Genomic DNA, 14,145 nt, shown 5'->3' on the forward strand with positions numbered 1-14,145 from the left:
GAGGGGAAACTGGGAAAGGAGAAATCATATGACATGTAAATAAAGAAAATATCTAATAATAAAAATAAATAAATAAATACACAACCAAACAGGTGAAGGAATTGAACAAAACCATCCAGGATCTAAAAATGGAAATGGAATCAATAAAGAAATCACAAAGGGAGACAATCCTAGACATAGAAGACTTAATAAAGAGATCAGGAGTCATAGACACAAGCATCACCAACAGAATACAAGAGATAGAAGAATCTCAGGTGCAGAAGATACCATAGAAAACATTGATATAACACTCAAAGAAAATGCAAAACACAAAACTCTCCTAAACCAAAACATCTGGGACAAAATGAGAAGACCAAACCTAAGGATAATAGGTGTAGAAGAGAGTGAAGACTCCCAACTTTAAGACTTTTAACATGAAAGGGTTTTGAATTTTGTCAAAGGCTTTTTCAGCATCTAAGGAGATGATCATGTGAGGTTTTTATTTACTTTGTTTACGTGGTGGATTACATTGATGAATTTTTGAATATTGAACCATCCCTGCATTTCTGGGATGAAACCTACTTGATCATGGTAGATGATGTTTTTGATGTGTTCCTGGATTTGGTTTACAAGTATTTTAGCATCAATGTTCATAAGAGGATTAGGTCTGAAATTCTCTTGTTGAATCTTTGTGTGGTTTAGGTATCAAGGTGACTGTGGCTTCATAGAGTGGGTTTGGCAGTGTTTCTTCAGTTTCTGTTTTGTGGAATAGTTTGAGGAGTATTGGTATTAGCTTTTCTTTGAAAGTCTGGAAGAATTCTGCGTGAAAGCTATCTGGCCTTGGCCTTTGTTGTTGTTGTTGTTGCTGTTGTTGTTATTGTTGTTGTTATTGGGAGACTATTAATGACTGTTTCTATTCCTTAGAGGTTATAGGACTGTTTAAATAATTTACCTGATCTTGATTGTTTACATATGTGCTTTTTAACAAAAGCAATATACACCAAGCCAATAGGCAATATCTAATTAAATGGAGAGAAACTTAAAGCAACTCCACTAAAGTCGGGACCAAGAAAAGGATGCCCACTCTCTCCCTGTCTATTCAATATAGTGCTTGAAGTTCTAGCTAGAGCAATAAGACAACTAGAGGAGTTCAATGTGATACAAATTGGAAAGGAAGACATCAAAGCATCACTATTCATGGATGATATGATGGTGTACATGAGCAACCCAAAAAAATCTACTAGAGAACTCTTATAGCTAATAAACACCTTCAGCAAAATGACTGGATACAAAATTAACTCCAATAAATCTGTAACCCTCCTTTATACAAATGATAAATGAGCCAAGAAAAAAGTTAGGGAAACAACATCCTTTATAATAGCCATGAATAATATGAAATATATTGGTGTAACTCTAACCAACCAAGTGAAAGATCTAAATGACAAGAACTTCATTTCACTGATGAAAGAAATTGAGGAAGATATTAGAAGATGGAAAGATCTCCCATGCTTATGCATAGATAGGATTAGCATAGTGAAAATGGCCATCTTACCCAAAACAATTTATAGATTCAGTGCAATTCCTATCAAAATTCCAGCACAATTCTTTACAGACCTTAACAGAGCAATTCTCAACTTCATATGAAAAAACAAAAAACCCAGGATACCTAAAACAATCCTGAACAATAAAAAAATAAAAAAAAACTTACAGAGGTATCAGCATCCCTAACCTCAAGCTGTACTACAGAGCAATAGTAATAAAAAAATGCATGGTATTAGTAGTATTAGTATAGGAACAGATAAGTTGATCAATTGAATCAAAGACCCTGAAGTAAATCCACACACCTATGGATACTTGATTTTTTACAAAGGAGCCAAAACCATACAATGGAAAAAAGAAAGCTTCTTCAAGAAATGGTGTTGATTGCCGGGCAGTGGTGGCGCATGCCTTTAATCCCAGCACTTTGGAGGCAGAGGCAGGTGAATTTCTGAGTTCAAGGCCAGCCTGGTCTACAGAGTGAGTTCCAGGACAGCCAGGGCTACACAGAGAAACCCTGTCTTGAAAAACCAAAAAAAAAGAAAGAAAGAAAGAAAGAAATGGTGTTGATCTACTTGGATGTCTACATCCAAAGAATGTAAATAGACCCATATCTATCACCCTGCAAAAAAACCTGAGTCCAAGTAGATTAAAGACCTCAAAACCATATACACTAAATCTAATAGAATAGAAACTGGGAAATAGCCTCGAACTCATTGGTACAAGAGACAACTTCCTAAACAGAACGCCAATGGCTCGGGCTCTACCATCAACAGTTGATAAGTGGGACCTCATGAAACTGACAAGCTTCTGTAAGACAAAGGACACCACCAATAAGACAAAATGGTAGCCTACAGATTGAGAAAGAATCTTCAACAATTTGACAAATAGCTAATATCCAAAATTTATAAAGAACCCAAGAAGTTAGACACCAACATAACCCAATTTAAAAATAGGGTACAGATCTAAACAAAGAATTCTTAACAGAGGATTCTCTAATGGCCAAGAAGCATTTAAAGAAATGTCCAATACCATGCGTTTTTTATCACTATTGCTCTGTAGTACAGCTTTAGGTCAGGGATGGTGATACCCCTGGAAGTTCTTTTATTGTTGAGAATTGTTTTGGCTATCCTGGGTTTTTTTGTTTTTCCATATGAAGTTGAGAATTTGCTCTTTCCATTTCTGAAGGATTGCTTTGGAATTTTGATGGAGATTGCATTGAATCTGTAGATTGCTTTTGGTAGGATGGCCATTTTTACTATGTTACTCCTACCATTCCATGAGTATGGGAGATCTGCCCAACAGTGGGGAAATGGAACTGGAAGAGACCACCTCCAGCATATGGACATGACCCCAAGTTGAGGCAGGGAGCCCCCCACTCATCTTCAAAATGTTCAACCCAGAATTGTTCCTGTCTAAAGGAAATGCAGGGACAAAAATGGAGCAGAGACTGAAAGAAAGGCCACCCAGTGACCAGCTCAACATGGGATCCATTCTATGGGTGTACATCAAATGCTGGCACTATTACTAAGACCATACTGTACATGCAGACAGGAGCCTGGCATGGCTTTCCTCTGAGAGGCTATATCAGCACCTGACTGAGACAAATGCAGATACTTACAGCCAAACATTAGATTAAGGTCAGGGACCAAAATGGAAGAGTTAGAGGAAGAACTGAAGGAACTGAAAGGGATTGCAACCTCATAAGAAAAACAACAGTGTCAACTAACTCAGACCCCTCAGAGCTCCAAGAGACTAGGCCAAAAAACTAAGGAGCATACATGGGTTGGTTTGTGGTCCTGGGCACATGTGTAGAAGAGGACTGTCTTGTATGGCCTCAGTGGGAAAGGATGAGCTTAAACCTGTGGAAACTTGATACCCCAGGGAAAAGGGATGCTGGTAGGGGTGAAGTGCGGTAGGTGGTCAGGAGAGGGAGCATCCACTCAGAGATAGGGGGGAAGGGAGTTGGGTGAAGAACTGGGAGAGGGAACTGGGAAGGGGGGCAACTTTTAGAATGTAAATAAATAAAATAATTTAATAAAGATTTAAAAGATAATGTTCAAAGTTCTTAGTCATGAGGAAATTCAAATTAAAATGACTCTGAGATTCAATTTTGCACAAGTCAGAATGGCTGACATCAAATACTCAGGTAACAGCATATGCTAGCAAGGATGTGGAGCAAGGGGAACATTCCTCCATTGCTGGTGGGACTGCAAACGTACAACCACTTTGGAAATCAATTTGGTAGTCTCTCAGAAAATTGGAAATATTTCTACCTGAAGACCCAGCTATACCACACCTAGGCATATACCCCAAATTTGCCCCACTATACCACAGGATACCTGTTCAATCATGTTCATAGCAGCTTTATTTGTAATTGCCAGAAACTAGAAACAACCTAGATGTCCCTCAGTTGAAGAATGGATAGAGAAAATATGGTTCATCTATGCAATGGAGTGCTATTCAGCTATTAAATACAAAGACATCATGGATTTTGCAGGCAAATGGATGGAACTTGAGAATATCATCCTGAATGAGGTAACCCAGGCCCAAAAGGACATGCATGGTATATACTCATAAGTGTACATTAGCCATAAAATATAGGATACCCAGGCACTCCACTGACCATAAGAAGCTAAACAAGAAGGAAAGCCCAAGTGAGGATGCTTGAATCTCACTTAGGAGGAATAAAATAGTCATAGAAGGCTGATGGAAGGAGGGAATTGGATGGAAGAGGGAATGAGAAGGGGAATTGGGGAATCAGGATCAGGTGTGGGGAGCAACAGGATAGAGAGCCAGAGGGCCAGGAGAATAAGTGGAAATCTGCAGCTGGTGGAGTTGGGGAACATCATGAAGATGGGCCAGGGACCTGTGATGGGGAACACTCCCAAGAATCAATGCGGGCAACCTCAGCTGAGATTCACAGCAGTTGGGATATGGAACCTGAAGAGGCCACCTCCTGTAGTCAGTCAGAAACCCCAGTGGATTGACAGGGACACCAATCCACCCACAAAACTTTGAACCCAAAATTTATCCTGTCTACAAGAAATGCAGGAATGGTGGGGGGGGGGTGGAACAGAGACCAAAGGAAGAGCCAAGCAATTACTTACTGACCCAACTAGAGACCATGGACAAGCACCAATCTCTGACACTATTAGTGATACTCTGTTACGCTTGCAGATAGCAGCCTACTATGGCTGTCCTCTGTGAGGCTCCACTCAGCTCATAACTCAGAGGGATGCAGAGACCCACAGCCAAACACTGGTTGAAGCTTGGGAACTCTTATCAAAAAATTGGGTAAAGGACTGAGGACCCTAAAAAAGATAGGAACTCCACAGGAAGACCAACAGAGTCAGCTAACTGGTACCCTTGGGAGCTCTCAGAGACTGAACCATTAACCAAAAAGTATACACGGGCTGGACCTAGGTCTCCTGCACATATATAGCCCAGTCTTCATGTGGGTCCTGAACAAACGCAGTGGGGGCTCTCTCTAAAGCTGTTGCCTGTCTGTGAAGTGCATTCCTCTAGCTGGGCTGCCTTGTCTAACCTCAGTGGGATAGGATGTGCCTAGCCCTGCAGAGACTTGATGTGCTAGGGTGAGAGGATACCCAGGGGAGCCTCCACCCTCTCAGAGGAGTAGGGGCCGGGGGAGAGAGGAAGAGAGGAAGGCAGAGAGAGGAGAGACTATGGAAGGGGGAAACCACGAGAAGGTGCAGCAATAGGGATGTAACGTGAATAAAGTTTAAAAAGAAAAAAAGAAAAACTTGTAGCTGTCCCTTGCTACTTTGTCAGCCTTTCTCTGACCCAACTGCCCTCCAGCCCAGTTTCTTTCCCTTTTCCCTCTGTCCCCCTGCGGGGAGCTCCCACTCTTTTGCTCAGTCACCAGGACGGAGCCCTCTTGTTCTCCCTTTCCTGGTGCTCCTCGCCCCCCAAGGCTTCCACTTCTACTCGCAGTTTTTCCAGTCGCACAGCCAACTGCAACTCTTTCAGAAATGAGAGAGCAGAGCAAACTCTTTTGCTTTCCCATTTCAGCTAGTTTTTGTTTCTCAGGTCCCTCGATTCCCACCCACAATTTTCCAAGCTGCACAGACATTCTCCCAACCTTTTTTGAAACAGACTATAAGAAAAAAAAGCAAAACCAGAAAATATCTTCTGGGAGCAAAGCAAAGGGCGCCTCGTTGGTAGTCACCACAGTGAGCTTTCTGCTGGCCTCTGGGGAATCCATTTCTTCATACACGCCCATCTTCTCTACAGTGCGTGAAATCAAATTTCCCAGCTTCCCTGGCCCCAGCTTATAGCTGCCCTTTGGCTACTTTATGGGTTATTCTTTCTTCCATCCTTCTCCAACCCTTTTCTTCCACCCTTTCAAACCCCTAACACTAGATAGCAGAAAAAGGATAAAAAAGGAAAGGGAATAAATTCAGGGTCATAAAGCTGGCAATGTTATCAATAGACTACTTCTTGTTGATTAGAGGAATCAAGTTCCTTGGGACAAGTTTAATCTTCACCATCAGGCTCTCTAATTTCTTGTTGTTGTATCTTCTTCACACAGGACTACTTAACAAACAACTAACAATCCACCATCAACCAACCCTGACTCTCTGGGACCTACCATCGTGTGTGTGTGTGTGTGTGTGTGTGTATGTGTGTGTATCCTCTGAAAAGTCCCCAGAATTCCAAATGTCACACAATCACAGAAACTATCCGCAGCTGAAAAAAAAAAAAAAATCACACCTCTCCTAGAGTACAAACAAGGGAAATCATAGTTGCTGAGCACAATCTGAAGCAGCCCTACATCCCCATACCTGGGATTAATGTGAAAACATATTCTTATAATATTTATATATTTTAAAAGAAATCAAAATTTCAGGATTCTCACTATAAAAACCAACTATAACCAAATAAAAGCACACAAAAGAACTGTGGAGCCTGGTTCCTACCTATGATGGCCGGGAGCAGAGATACAAAGCTGGACCCCATCCCACACAGCACACACACCATTTGCAGCTCGACCACACACACACACCACCACCACCACCACCACCACCACCACTACCACCACCACTACCACCACCACTCGAGCCAGGTATTCAGACACATCTAGCTTCACAGGTAAGACCTTAAACCCCGCTCAAGCATACCGAAGAAGCAGATTCCCCACCCAGTCAGAGACCCAGGCCACCTTCTGGTTCCCACCTGAGCCAGTGGGGAGCAGAGACCCAATGTTGGACCTAATCCCACACAGTCCACTCCCAGGATCACAGGAAGGACAGGCTCCAGTCAGAGACAGGGAGGCCAGATAACACCAGAGACAACCAGGTGGCAAGAGGCAAGCATAAGAACATAAGCAACAGAAATCAATTTGACTTGGCAACATCAGAACCCAGTTCTCAGCAACTCCTGAATACCCAAACACACCCTTAAAACAAGATTCAAATCTAAACTTTCATTTCATGAAGATAATAGAGGACTTTAAGAAGGACATAAATAACTCCCTTAGAGAAATGCAAAAGAACGCAAGTAAACAAGTAGAAGCCCTGAAAGAGGAAACATATAAATCCCTTAAAGAAATACAGGAGAACACAATCAAACTGGTGAAGGAACTGAACAAAAATGGAAGTAGAATCATTAAAAAAACTCAAAGGGTGACAACTCTGGAGATGGAAAACCAAGGCAAGAGAAAAGGAGTTAAAGATACAAACATCACCAACAAAATACAAGAGATAGAAGAGAGAATCTCAGCGGCAGAAGATACAATACAAGACAGACACAACAGTCAAGGAAAATACAAAAGGCAAAAAGCTCCTATATGAAAACATTCAAGAAATCCAGGAAACAAGGAAAAGACCCAACCTGAGAATAATAGGTATAAAAGAGGGTGAAGATTCCCAACTCAAATGGTCAGCAAGCATCTTCAACAAAATCATAGAAGAAAACTTTCCTAACCTAAAGAAAGAAATGCCCATAAACATATAAGAAGCCTATAGAACACCAAACAGATGGGACCAGAAAAGAAGTTCCTCTTGTCATATAATAATTAAAACACCAAATGCACAGAACAAAGGAAGAATATTGAAAGCAGTAAGGGAAAAAAGGTCAAGTAACATATAAAGGAAGACATCAGAATTACACTGACTTCACACCAGAGACTATAAAAGCCAGAAGATCTTGGGCAGATGTCATACAGACCCTAATAGAACACAAATACCAGTCCAGACTACTATATCTAGCAAAACTCTAGATTGAAAAACCAAAGTATTCCAAGACAAAACCAAATTTAAACAATATCTTTCTACTAATCCAGTCCGACAGAGGATAATAGAAGAAAAGTCCAACACAAGGAGGAAAATTACACCCAAGAAAAAGCAAGAAATTATTCTTTTCACAACAAACCCAAAAAAAGAGAAACACACAAACATAATTCCAACTCTAATAACAAAAATAACATGAAGAAAAGAGCATTGGTCCCTAATATTTCTCAACATCAATGGACTCAATTCCCCAATAAAAAGACATAGGCTAACATTTTGCTGCATGCAGGAAACATACCTCAAAGTAAAAGAATGGAAAAATTTTTTCCAAGCAAATGGTCCCAAAAAACAAGCTGGAGTGGCCATCCTAATATCCAACAAAATAGACTTTCAACCAAAAATTATCAAAAAAGATGGGGAAGGTCACTACATACTTATCAAAGGAAAAATCCACCAGCCTGAACTCTTATTTCTGAATATCTATGCCCTAAATGCAAGGGCACCCACATTTGTAAAAGAAATGCTACTAAAGCTCAAAACACACATTGAATAATAGTGGGAGACTTCAACACCCTACTCTCACCAGTGGACAGATCATGGAAACACTAACTAAACAGAGACACAGTAAAACTGACAGGAGTTATAGACTAAAAGGATTTAACATATCTATAGAACATTTCATTTGAAAACAAAAGAATATACCTTCTTCTCAGCACACCATGGTACCCTCTCAAAAAATCGACCATATACTCAGATACAAAACAAACCTCAACAGATACAAGAACATTGAATTAGTTCCATGTATTCTATCTGACCACCATGGACTAAGGCTGATCTTCAATAACAACAAAAATAACAGAAAACCCACATACACTTGGAGGCTGAACAACTATCCCCTCAATGATAACTTGGTCAGGGAAGAAATAAAGAAATTAAAGACTTTTTAGAATTTAATGAAAATGAAAGCACAACATACCCAAACTTATGGGAAACAACGAAAGCAGCGCTAAGAGGAAAACTCCTAGCTCTGAGTGCCTCCAAAAATAAACTGGAGAGAGCATACACCAGCAGCTTAACAGCACACCTGAAAGCTCTAGAACAAAAAGAAGCAAATACACCCAAGAGGAGTAGATGGCAGGAAATAATCAAACTCAGGGCTGAAATCAACCAAGCTTGAGGTCAGGGATGGTGATTCTTCCATGTTTTCTTATTGTTGAGAATAGTTTTCACTATCCTAGTTTTTTTTGTTTTTCCAAATAAATTTGAGAATTGCTCTTATTAATTGGTCAGTTTTACTATATTAATCCTGCTAATCCATGAGCATGGGAGATCTTTCCATCTTCTGAAGTCTTTGATTTCTTTCTTCAGTGACTTGAAGTTCTTGTCATATAGATTCACTTGCTTGGTTAGAGTCACACCAAGATATTTTATACTATTTGTGACTATTGTGAAGGGCATCATTTCCCTAATTTATTACTCATCCCTTTTATCCTTTAAGTAGAGGAAGGCTACTGATTTGAGTTAATTTTGTACCCAGCTACTTTGCTGAAGTTGTTTACCAGCTGTAGGAGCTCTTTGGTAGAATTTTTTGGGTTGCTTATGTATATTATCATATCATCTGCAAATAGTGATATCTTGACTTCCCCCTTCCCAATTTGTATTTCTTTGATCTCTTTTTGCTGTCTAATTGCTCTGGCTAGGACTTCAAGCACTATACTGAATAGGTAGGGAGAGCGTGGCAGCCTTGTCTAGCCCCTGACTTTAGTGGGATTGCTTTGAGTTTCTTCCCATTTAGTTTGATGTTGGCTACTGGTTTGCCATCAGACTGAACTTAGGGACCCAGGTGGGGGAACTGGCAGAAGGACTGGAGGAGCTGAGGGGGATTGCAACCCCATTGGAAGAACTACATTGGCTGGCCTGACCACCCAGTTCTCCGAGAGACTAGACCACCAACTAAGGAGTGTACCTAGAGCTATCCATGGCTCCAGATATGTAGCAGAAGATGGCCTTACCCGAGAGCAATGAGAGGGGAGGCCCTTGGTCCTGGGGAGGCTTGATGCCCCAGAGTAGGGGGATGCTGACGTGGGGTGGGAGAGTGTGGGTGGGAAGGGGAGCACTCTCATACAGGCAAAAGGGAGAGGGGAGAATAGATGTAGGATGGGGGTGTAGCAGAGGAGTAACCAGGAAGTGGGATAACATGGGATGGGGGTTGGTAGAGGGGGTAACCAGGAAGTGGGGTATCATTTGAGATGTAAACGAATGGAATGATTAATAATTTAAAAAAGAAAGAAAAGCCGGGAGGTGGTGGCGCACGCCTTTAATCCCAGCACTTGGGAGGCAGAGGCAGGTGGATTTCTGAGTTCGAGGCCAGCCTGGTCTACAGAGTGAGTTCCAGGACAGCCAGGGCTACACGGCTACACAGAGAAACCCTGTCTTGAAAAACCAAAGGAAAAAAAAAAAGAAAGAAAAGAAAAGAACTGTGGAGTCATTATTTGTTAGTCACCTACTCTTGAACATAAGGCCTGCCATGGAGAAGTTGATATATCCAATGTCATTACATTGGAGAAAACTGATTTCCCCTTTCTCTACAGGTATAAATGACAGTTCAGCTGTTAAGCTTTACCCTCATGCCTAGGTTTTCAGTTATTCACTCATTTTTTAAATATATATATTTAAAATATAAATATATATAATGAGATAAAACAAAAACTACTTCATCAAAGTTGGAAAAAAACAACAGAAAGAAATGAGCATAGGAGAAGGCACAAGAGTCAGAGACCCACTCATCTGCACACTTAATCCCACAAAAACACTGAACTGAAAGCCCTAACATGAGGACCTGATGCAGACCCATACGGGTCTTGTGAATGCTGTCTCAGTCTCTGAGTTCACATGAGCTTCCCTCATGTTGATTTAGAGGCCTTGTGTTCTTGGTGTCCTCCACCTCCTCTGGCTTACATTCTTTCTTCCTCCTCTTCCACAGGGTTTCTTGAGTTCTGGGGGGAGAGATTTGATGGAGACAACTCATTTAAGGCTGAATTTTCCAAGGTCTCTTATTCTCCATGTAAATGTCTGGCTGTGGGTCTCTGTTCTTAAGGGATTAATTTAAAAATCTGTACTTCAGGCCGGGCGGTGGTGGCACACGCCTTTAACCCCAGCACCTGGGAGGCAGAGGCAGGCGGATTTCTGAGTTCAAGGCCAGCCTAGTCTACAGAGTGAGATCCAGAACAGCCAAGGTTACACAGAGAAACCCAAAAACCAAAACCGGAAAAAAAAAATCTGTACTTCAGGTTTATTGTACTTTCTAGAGGGTCTTCCCCACCTCCTACCTCTCCGAGGTTACATATTTCCATTCATCCTGCTGGCCCTCAAGGCTTCTCTCCTGCCTCCACCCACCCATACCTAATCATGTTCCCCTCTTCCCCTCCTCCTCTCCTCTCCCATTCTGGTCCCTCCCTCCCTCTGGCTCCTGTGATTGCTTTCTTTTCTCTCCCAAGTTGGATTGAAGCATCCTCACTTAGGCCCTTCTGCTTGTTAACCTTGAGTCCTGTGGAGTTTATCCTAGGTATTCTGTATGTTTTTGGCTAATATCTGCATATTAGTGAGTATATAGAGACTCTCAGGACTCAGAGGGAGGGACCTTAGATGAAATGCCCTACACTGGGGAGAGGAAACTTCTAGAGTCCACCTCCAGTAGAAAGTCAGGTTATAAAGTGGAGGGATGGAGTTGACATCTCAGTCAAAAACTCTGACCCAGAATTGGTTCTGTCTAAAAGAACGACAGGGACAAAAATGGAGAAGAGACCGAGAGAAAGACGGTCCAGTCACTGGCCCAACTTGGGATTCATCTCAAGGGGAGGCTCCAAGGCCTGACACTATTACTGGTGTTATGGTGTGCTTACAGATAAGAGCCTAGCATGGCTGTCCCCTGAGAAGCCTAACAAGCAGCTGGCTGAGACAGATGCAGATACTTACACCCAACCATTAGACTGAAGTCAGGGAACCTTGTGGTTGAATTAGGGAAAGGCTGGAAGAAGCTGAGGAGAAAGTCAACCCCATAGGAAGACCAGCAGTCTCAACTAACCTAGACCCCTGAGATCTCTCAGACACTGAGCCACCAACCAGGCAGCATACACTAGCTGGTCCAAAGCCCCCAACACATATACAGCAGAGGACTGCTTCATCTGGCCTTAGTGGGAGAAGATGTTCCTAACCCTCAAGAGACTTGAGGCTCCAGTGAGTAGGGATGTCTGGTGGAGCCGGGGAGCGGGGAGGGAAGCAGGCGAGAGGGGACATCCTCTGGAAGACAGAAGGAGGAAGAATGGGATGGGGAACTGTGGAAGGGTGGACCTGGGGACAGGGGCAACAACTAGACTGTTAAAAATTAAAAGTAATAATTTTTTTAAAAAATTTGTACTTCATTAAGCTGAATACTCTGAAACAATCAACACATTTCTAGATTCCTCCAAATGACTGAAGTAAAAACAAGAATAGATAAACCACCTAAACTGACCCATAACAAATGAGGATATTAAAACAATAATTTACAAAAAAGCATTCTGCCTTAGAGTCCAAAGCCAGATGAATTCACAGCAGAATTCTACCAGACTTTCACAAAAGATCTGCAGTCAGTACTTCTTAAATTGCTTTTAGTAGAAACAGAAAGAGCACTTCTAAAAGTTTTTACAGTCAGTATTTCTTTAATAACAAACCCAAGTAATGACACAACAAAATAAAAGAATAAGCCAAAATTCTTGATGAACATAGATTAAAAAATACTAAGTAAAATTCTTGTAAACAACCCACAGGCATATCTCAAAAACATTATCTACCATATACAAGTTGGCTTTATCACAGAAATGCAGAGGTTAGTTCAAAATACCCAAATTACTAAATGTAATAAAGCACTTACATGGCCTTGAAGAAAAAAGCACATGATCAGGACATGCTGAAAAGGCCTGTGACAAGATCCAATGTGTTTTGATAATAAAAGCCCTAGGACAATAGGGCTGAAGGAGATACATTTCAACCTAATAAAGGATGTAACTGAGCAGCCCACAGCCAACAACATTTAATTGGAGAAAACTCTGAAGCTACCTCATCAAAATCGGGAGTGAGACAGGCCAGCCCACTATGCCCACCCCTTTTCATATAGTACTAGAAGCACTAGCTGGAATTCTCAAAGGAAACTAAAAGTGCCACAGACCACTCCAGATGGGTATGGGGGATCCTGGGATGTGGGTTCTCTAGGCCAAGTGGGTAAGGATTCGGTGGTGACAAACAGAAACAAACACAGAGGCAGTCTGAGTCTGAGTGTATTTTGCAGCTCTCAAGCAAGGGTTTTTATACATAGAGAAACAGGTGTTACAGCTCTGAAAAGCTGTGTTCAGTGAAGCAGTGAAATAGAATGGACATTAATCATCTGGTACACCAAAATATAGAATCATCCAAGTCTTACAACTTCAAAAAAGGTATTTTCAATAAAACATCCAGATAGAACGAATATTGTTATGATCATTTGGTACATCAAAATACAAAACTCACCTAAGGCTAGTGGCAAATTCCCAAGAACAAGCTAATGAATTTTTATGATCAGTTACTGTGTAACATCTAGCTCCTGTTCTTCTGTAACTCTTCAAAACATAAATTTAAACTCTTTTAATTCTTTCTATTTAAGGCTTTCTTAAACAATATATCAAAACCTACTTCCGATGACACACATGCAGCCATATAAAATATTATTGTTGAGAAAGTTTATATTTATCAATACTATCTTATACAGGATTTATAAAGTGAAGTGCTGATTTTCCTGGAGATGAGGTCATGTTTAGTGACTCCATTTCAAGGGATGCTTTTATAGCTATAATACTTGCTTAAGAACTTAGCCTAGGCTATCAGGAGCATCTCATATATAGGAGAAGGAGTAGAAAACATAAAGCAGATAAGTTGCCAAGAGAGCTACGGCTCAATAATTTTTCTCCTGCGAAGAGTTCCACAATCGATTCCAGGAGGCATCCCCCTTTTGAGGTCAACCACCTCAGTCTGTGGACCTTGTCACACAGATCCTACTGGAGGTGGTGTGGCATAAAGGGATACAAATAGAAAAAGAAGTCAAACTATTTTCATTTGCAGATGATATGTGGGAGTTCCTACAAGTGTTACAGCTGGCAGGGAATAGTTCACATGAGGCAAGTAAGAAAACTCAATTTGGCCCGCCTTAGTTGGTGCTGGTTCAAACTTCTGGAGTCTGACACCAGTCCAGTTTATTTTAGACATATTTAAATCCAGTACAATGGGGGGGGTTCCTGGTAAGTATTATTCAGATCCCATGTTCACAATAAAACTTGAGGCATGACTTCATCAAAACTCTTTTGCAAAG

Source organism: Mastomys coucha, unplaced genomic scaffold (genome assembly GCF_008632895.1).
Source record: "Mastomys coucha isolate ucsf_1 unplaced genomic scaffold, UCSF_Mcou_1 pScaffold21, whole genome shotgun sequence".
Classification (NCBI taxonomy): domain Eukaryota; kingdom Metazoa; phylum Chordata; class Mammalia; order Rodentia; family Muridae; genus Mastomys; species Mastomys coucha.